The 8,199-nt window shown below is 52.1% G+C and overlaps 2 non-coding genes across 2 annotated transcripts; one reads left to right on the forward strand and one right to left on the reverse strand.

Annotated features, from left to right (window-relative positions):
* Positions 1-448: 448 nt before the first annotated feature.
* On the reverse strand, positions 449-612 carry LOC132489618 (U1 spliceosomal RNA). The gene has a single exon (XR_009532015.1). It is a non-coding gene; the product is annotated as a U1 spliceosomal RNA (small nuclear RNA).
* Positions 613-3,972: 3,360 nt separating this feature from the next.
* LOC132489708 (U1 spliceosomal RNA) lies at positions 3,973-4,136 on the forward strand. Its single transcript, XR_009532093.1, has one exon. It is a non-coding gene; the product is annotated as a U1 spliceosomal RNA (small nuclear RNA).
* The last annotated feature ends 4,063 nt before the right edge of the window (positions 4,137-8,199 follow it).

Raw genomic sequence — 8,199 nt, forward strand, 5'->3', positions numbered from 1 at the left:
TAGTGTTTGTTGTCAGCTGATCTTGTTAGTATTGATACCCCCCGGTTTCACTCACGCTAGCGCAAAAAACGGCAGCATTTTTGCAGACACTGCTTCCGAAGCGTTGACCTCTGCATTTCCCGCAGCTCGGCAATGCGGACGTTGTTGGTAAGCTGCTACACAGAACATAAAACCGAGGAACGACTTGACCACAGAAGAACAAAACACGGTTGTGAGAGAAATAAAACAAGGCTCGTTAGAAGTTCAGTGCACACGACAAACATGCTAGGAACTCCCCAACGCAGCAGAACACCAAATGAGCGATTAGCTGCGAACAGCAACACCCGGTGAACACACAAAAGGAAACCTCAACGAACCGTAACGCACACACAGACACACGTGATGATAAGACACAGCTCCAGAAGTCCGCTACAGAAATTGTTTTCTACTTTTTCACCAAATCAAACACCAGGGGAAAGCGCGAACGCAGTCCCCCACTACCACAAATTATGCAGTCGAGTTTCCCACATTTGGGGAAATCGCAGGGGTCAGCACATCCGGAGTGCAATGGATAAGCCTCGCCCTGGGAAAACCACCTTCGTGATCATGGTATCTCCCCTGCCAGGTAAGTATGAGTCACCGCTCTCCCCCTCGTCCCTCACCCTCGCGATCGCCCACCTCTTCACGCACGCTCACTTCCCTCACGCCCTCTCCGTGCCCTCCGCCCCTGCATGCCCCTCGCTCCGGCTTCGCCCACCCCGGGAACAACCTCGCGAGTCCTCGGCTGTCCACACGCAGGACGCGGAAGCCCAGCCGGTGTGGGACCAGCAGCCTCTGCGCGCCTCCCTATCTGCATACGCCACGTCCCTCTCCGGAAGTCCCGCGCCTCTAATCTTTCCCCAAGCCCGCTGAGGAGAGCAGGGAGAAGGCAGGAGGGATCTGCTCAGAGTCTTCGACTTAAAATGAACATTAGGTTCTTGTTTAAAGTTAGATTGAGGGGTTTCACTTTTCGCACCGTCTATGTCTAACCTTTTCCCCATTGGGAAATCGCTATGTTTGGGGGCAGTTAGCCCTCGGGCGGCTTTCTAGTCTGTTACTTTCTCTTTGCCTTGTGTGGCCTCGAGGAGCTTAGGGCAGGTTTCCTAGACCTCCAGGTTTCTCTAGATAGGACGCATTGACGATGTTAAGTGAAAAAAATAAAGTGCCCGCATATATGTAGTATGCTACCCTTTGTCTATGAGAAAAGTGAAAAAAAGAAAATTATACGCCGTCTGTCAAAAAGAAACCCAGGAGTGTTAAACCAGAACTGATGAAATTGCCTGTATGGGTGAGTGCAAGGAGAGAGTGACAGTTTTCTGAGCGTACCTTTCTATGTAATTATTTGGGGAACTCTGTTAACATTTTGGATATGTTTTCAAAACACAGGGGGAGGGACTTCCCTCGGGGTCCAACGGGAAACGCACTTCCAATGCAGGGGGCCGGGGTTCGGTCCCTGGTCACGGAACTACACCCTGCATGCGTGCCGCAACTAAGGGTTCACATGCCGCAACTAAAGATCCCACAGGCCACAACTAAAGATCCCACGTGCCGCAACTAAGACCCAGCACAGCCAAAAATCAAGGAAGGAAGGGGGAAGGAAAGAAAGAAAAACTGCTGCTTAAAAAAAAAAACAAAAAAAATACAGTGGGAGGACTTCCCTGGTGGCGCGATGGTTAAGAATCCTCCCGCCAGGGCCTCCCTGGTGGCGCAAGTGGTTGAGAGTCCGCCTGCCGATGCAGGGGATACGGGTTCGTGCCCCGGTCTGGGAGGATCCCATATGCCGCGGAGCGGCTGGGCCCGTGAGCCATGGCCGCTGAGCCTGCGCGTCCGGAGCCTGCGCGTCCGGAGCCTGTGCTCCGCAATGGGGGAGGCCACAACAGTGAGAGGCCCGCATACCGCAAAAAAAAAAAAAAAAAAAAAAAAAAAAGAATCCTCCCGCCAATGCAGGGGACACGGGTTCGTGCCCCAGTCCGGGAGGATCCCACATGCCGCGGAGCGGCTGGGCCTGTGAGCCATGGCCGCTGGGCCTGCGCGTCCGCAGCGGGAGAGGCCACAACAGTGAGAGGCCCGCGTACCGGGAGGGGGTGGGGGTGGAAAGCACACTTGAATGTAATTATGAGGAAATACAGGACAACCTAAAAACCAAGGATACTCTACAAAATAACTGGCCTGTAATTTTTTTAAATGCCTGCATAATGAAATAAAACGATGGGCCTGGGGATTATTTCAGATTAAAATGGGTTAAAGAGACAGGATACAGAATGCAACATGTGATTTTGAATTTTCCTTTGCTATAAAGGACATTCCTGAGACAATTGATAGAAATGGAATAATGTTTATAGAGTAAATAATAATATTGCATCCATGTTAATTTCTTGATTTTTATAATTATCCTGGGGTTAGATAAGAAGATGCTCTATCTTTAGGAAACACACACTAAGAAAGGAAACTTCCTGAGACAACCAGTAATCAAAAAAGGGTGCTTGGGACTTCCCTGGCGGTCCAGTGGTGTGGTTAAGCCTCCCCGCTTCCACTGCAGCTGGGCGTGGGTTCCATCCCTGGTTGGGGAACTTAAGATCCCGCAGGCCCCACGGCGCAGCCAAAAAAGAAAAAAAAGGGTGCTACAATACGTTTCCTCTGATCTTTTCGCAGTTAGGACCTCAGGAAACCTTCCCTGACCCTATAGTCTCCAGTCCTGTGTCTAGCCTCGCTTTGCTCCGTAGCACCGACCACAGTAGTATAATGCAGCACAAGGTCCACTGGAAGTCGACACACGATAGTTGAATCGTTTTGTTCACGTCTGGGGAGGATCCACTTGATCTCGAGAAAGAATCTTCACGTATGGAAGAGGAAAAGACAAACCCGGGCGGCTGAAAGAGGCAGCCTAGTCCCTCAGGACGAGAACGTGACATTTCCGTGCACTCGATTTTCGGAAACCGTTCAACACCCGTTCCCGGCCCAAACATCTACCCCTTGCAGGAACGCTTTGCCCCGATAGTCTCTGTTCGTTTTTCTTTGCTGTTGCAAGATTCGATTACTACATAATCTGAACGAAAGATCATGGATGAGGACTAAAACAACTTCATGTTAAAACTGATGACGAAACTCTGATCTTACTATTTAACATTTGATTGACATTGTGTTCCGTGTCACTTTCACTGAAAGGAAGGCGAGACCACACTCGAGCTCCGACCTGCTCCTGAACTGCAGGGCGCCGGGCGCCGCGAGCTCCTGTCTTCCCGGGTCCCCCCTCCAGGTCCCGACTCGTCGCCGCTCGCCCACGCCCTCCCTCCGGAGACACCGGCGCATCTCGGTCGGGAATTAGTAGGTCCGTATCTCCCGCGGGAAAGAACGGGACGCCGAAAAGGTCCCGGCAGGGGCGTGGCGTGTGTAGATGAGGAGGCGCACAGAGGCTGCTGGTCCCACTCCGCCTGGGTCCTATCTAGAGAAACCTGGAGGTCAAGGAAACCTGCCCTAAGCTCCCCGAGGCCACACAAGCCAAAGAGAAAGTAACAGACTAGAAAGCCGCCCGAGGGCTAACTGCCCCCAAACATAGAGATTAACCAATGGGGAAAAGGTTAGACATAGACGGTGCGAAAAGTGAAACCCCTCAATCTAACTTTAAACAAGAACCTAATGTTCATTCTAAGTCGAAGACTCTGAGCAGATCCCTCCTGCGTTCTCCCTGCTCTCCTCAGCCTGCGCGGGACTTCCGGAGAGGGGCGTGGCGTATGCAGATAGGGAGGCGCGCAGAGGCTGCTGGTCCCACACCGGCTGGGCTTCCGCGTCCTGCGTGTGGACAGCCGAGGACTCGCGAGGTTGTTCCCGGGGTGGGCGAAGCCGGAGCGAGGGGCATGCAGGGGCGGAGGGCACGGAGAGGGCGTGAGGGAAGTGAGCGTGCGTGAAGAGGTGGGCGATCGCGAGGGTGAGGGACGAGGGGGAGAGCGGTGACTCATACTTACCTGGCAGGGGAGATACCATGATCACGAAGGTGGTTTTCCCAGGGCGAGGCTTATCCATTGCACTCCGGATGTGCTGACCCCTGCGATTTCCCCAAATGTGGGAAACTCGACTGCATAATTTGTGGTAGTGGGGGACTGCGTTCGCGCTTTCCCCTGATCTTTGTGGTTGTTTAATGGTAGACTCTCCGGTTTCTGTGAGCGAGCAATCCGTTATTTCGGCTCGCTTCTGTCCTACTTGGGGTGTTTAGTGTAGTGTTCGCGTGTGGCTGTTGGTTCAGTGAGAGGTGTTTCTGTGACAGTCCTGTCATGCTGCTCGGCGTACGCCTGTGGAAAGACTGCTGCAGTGTGATGGGGTGATTTCTGGTTTGGTTACTGTTATTTCAACCACTGAATGGTTTTCTGTCGTCGATGCGTTTTCTGTTTACTGCGGTTTCTCGCCAGTAGTTTCTCATTGTAGTGGTTTCTCTTGTTGCGGAGCAGGGGCGCTAGAGCGCCCGGGGGGCTCAGCAGTTGTGGCTCGCGGGCTCCAGAGCGCAGGATCAGTAGTTGCGGCGCACGGGCTTAGTTGCTCCGTGGCACGTGGGGTCTTCCCCGCCCAGGGCTCGAACCGGGGCTCCGCTTTTTCTATAATGTCACCGGGAATGTGCAAGCCGAGGGTTGGTGAGCTGATCCTGATACTCTTCTATCCAGCAGCAGCGAAACACAGAATTTCACTTATTTTTGAATTTTTTATAAATTCATTTTATTTTTGGCTGCGTCGGGTCTTCGTTGCTGCACCCGGGCTTTCTCTAGTTGCGGCGAGCGGGGGCTTCTCATTGCGATGGCTTCTCTTGTGGGGCAGCACTGGCTCTAGGCGCGCGGGCTCCGTAGTGGTGGCCCTCGGGCTTGGTTGCTCCGCAGCAGGTGCGCTCTTCCCGGTCCAGTCCTCGAACCCGTGTCCCCTGCATTGGCTGGCGGATTCTAAACCACTGCGCCAGCAGGGAAGACCCTCACTTCTTATTTTTACAGTAGTGAATAGCTCTGCGCTTCTCAGCAGTTTTCCTTTCAACAACCACCCCCCCCCCCCCCACCGGAAGAGAAACATCATTTTGACCTGAACTTCCATAGTTTTACTACGGAACATTAAGAATATTGTAAACACTTTCTCCCCCAGTTGGAGCCTCACTGACCTACAGATAGGCTTGACACCCTTCTTGTGTGTGTGTGTGTGTGTGTGTGTGTGTGTGTGTGTGTGTGCGGTACACGGGCCTCTCACTGCCGTGGCCTCTCCCGTTGCGGAGCACAGGCTCCAGACTCGCAGGCCCAGCCGCTCCGCGGCATGTGGGATCCTCCCGGACCGGGGCACGAACCCGTGTCCCCTGCATCGGCAGGCGGACTCCCAACCACTGCGCCACCAGGGAAGCCCCGACACACTTTCTTTTTTCTCACAAATTTCCTCTCCTGCCATCCTCCACTCTCACCGCATAAACTCCTAATCCCTCAGTCCCTTGCTTCCCACCGCAGCCAACGTTGACTCCCCAGGCCCTTCCCACAGCCTGGGTTGCGGAGCATAAAGCATCATCCGAGGGAAACCCCAGACTGCCCATCGCTGGCTTGTCTCTGCCACTAGGCGTCTTCCCGTCGCACCTTTGCGGCCCTCAGGCAGGAGATGGTTAAGCAGTTTTACGAATGCCACAACTCACCAGGGCTGGCTATTTTTATCAGGGACTAGCAGTGAGCTATGGAATAAACCTTTCAATTGTTCTGGATGTACAAAGGAAATCTCTCCCGTATGACCTCGACGGAGTAACATACATTCTTTCCCTTATCTGTACGTTTTGTCAGTGAGAAGACCCTCGGACAGTCATCCACTCATTAATACATGTGTTTAGTAAGCACCCCTCACCTCCCCACACTCACGTGCAGCACACAATTGCTGCTTCCTGTCTACGCCCACCCCGTCAGTGAACCAAAGGGCCAAGGGATGTACTTTCCACTGTACTTCTTTCCCAGAGAAAGGCCACCTCCGTAGAAACACATTAGCTGACGGATGTGTGAAAAATTGTGTAGCTTTTTGCTCTGAACTTGCTATTTTTTTTAGCATTTACACAGCATCTTCACATTTCCAAAGCACTGTACCAACATTTATTAATCCTCACAACACCCCTGTGAGGTAAGTCAATATGTCTTTTATGGTAGAGAAATAGGCAGACAGGTCGAGTGAACCTTGTCATTTCCATTGAGAAATCACTATGTTTGGGGATAGTTAGCCCTCAGGCGGGTTTCTAGTTTGTCACTTTGTCTTCGGCTTGTGTGGCCTTGAGGAACCTAGGGCAGGTTTCCTTGACCTCCAGGTTTCTGTAGATGTACGCCATGTCCTCTGTGGTGGATGTGGGACATTCTAATTCCCAGCGGAGACACGTCGCCGTCGGTGGTCCGGGTGACGTGGGTGAGCGGCGAAGAGTCGGGACCTGGAGGGGCGATGGGGACGGCTGGAGTTTGGGGCGCCTGGTGCCAGGCATTTGAGGGTGTGAGTCGGGGCTCGGGTCTGGTCTCACCTTCTGGTTTTGGTTTCGCAGCCCGACTGAACTCATCCCCACTGGGCATGGTTATTATGAGGACCTTTCCCTCCTCCCCACCCCCATTAAGCAGTTACATAGTAAGATTTCCCCAATCAACTTAAAAGCAATCGTTTTGTTCGTGGCGTCCTCTTGAGTTAGCGTCTCATCAACTACTTCGATACATGAACTGCTTCAAAACACACAACAACTAAACCTGGTGAAAACTAAAGGAAAAAAAAGTCAAGATTTTAACACTGAATTAAACAGGGCAAAGTATTACTACAAACTTCTTCCACTTTGTAAATTGTGCAGTGCTGGAGTTTAGTATATAATACCAGCAAACACAAAAGTTTTTTGTTTTATTTTGGCCGTGCGGCGTGGCTTATGGTATCTCAGTTCCCCGACCAGGGACTGAACGCTGGGTCAGGCAGTGAAAGCCTGACTCCACTAGGCCACCAGGGAACTCCCCCACAAAGTATTTTAAAACACTTGAAACATTTAAAACACTTAAAATTTGTTAAAAATAGTCGATTATGTTTAATAGTCAATTCACGAGTTCTGAAATAGTCCATTTAATCCATTGAACTCTCATTTTGTTTTTAGACAGTGAGACAACCACACTTTTGTTTATTTTTTTGTGCCGTGCCAGGCATCTTGCAGGATCTTAGCTCCCTGACCAGAGATTGAACCTGGGCCCCCTGCAGTGGAAGCACGGAGTCCTGACAACCGGACCACCAGGGAATTCCAAACACAATTTTTTTTTTTTTTTCGCCGTACGCGGGCCTCTCACTGTTGGAGCCTCTCCCGTTGCGGAGCACAGGCTCCGGATGCACAGGCTCAGCGGCCATGGCTCACGGGCCCAGCCGCTCCGCGGCATGTGGGAACTTCCTGGACCAGGGCACGAACCCGTGTCCCCTGCATCGCAGGTGGACTCTCAACCACTGCGCCACCAGGGAAGCCCCCAAACACAATTTTTAAGACTAAACTGAGACCTTTTATATCCCAGCTATTCTGCCCATTGAGAAGTGTATCTACCCCTCTCCTGGAATCTGGACTTAGTGACTAGGCTGACCAACAGCATGAGGCCAAAGTAATGTTCGGGGGATTCTGAGGTTAGGTCAGCAGAAGGCTTGCAGCTTCCTTCTGGGCCTCTGAGAACCCTGTGTGGGAGACTTGAGCTGTGAGTGAGAAGGCTGACAACTCTGGGGCTGCCATGTTGTGAGGAAGCTGCTGGTTTACAAACTGACTCTCCTCCCTCACTAGGGAGAGAGTAAAGAAAGAGGCAGGCCACTCTAAATTGGTAGATGGCAAGGGAACTTTAAGAGGCAAGGGAACTTACTAGGATTGTCTTGGGCGCTGAAAGATTAGAAGATCTCTATCCCTGCCAGCCAATTCTTTTTTTTTTTTTTTTTTTTTTTCTTTTTGCGGTATGCGGGCCTCTCACTGTTGTGGCCTCTCCCGTTGCGGAGCACAGGCTCCGGATGCGCAGGCCCAGCGGCCATGGCTCCCGGGCCCAGCCGCTCCGCGGCATATGGGATCCCCCCAGACCGGGGCACGAACCCGTATCCCCTGCATCGGCAGGCGGACTCTCAACCACTGCACCACCAGGGAGGCCCCTCTTTTTTTTTTTAAAGGTCTCTTTTTTAAAAAAAATTTATTTTGGTTGTGCTGGGTCTTAG

The sequence above is a fragment of the Mesoplodon densirostris genome, chromosome 4 (genome assembly GCF_025265405.1).
Source record: "Mesoplodon densirostris isolate mMesDen1 chromosome 4, mMesDen1 primary haplotype, whole genome shotgun sequence".
Taxonomy (NCBI): Eukaryota; Metazoa; Chordata; class Mammalia; order Artiodactyla; family Ziphiidae; genus Mesoplodon; species Mesoplodon densirostris.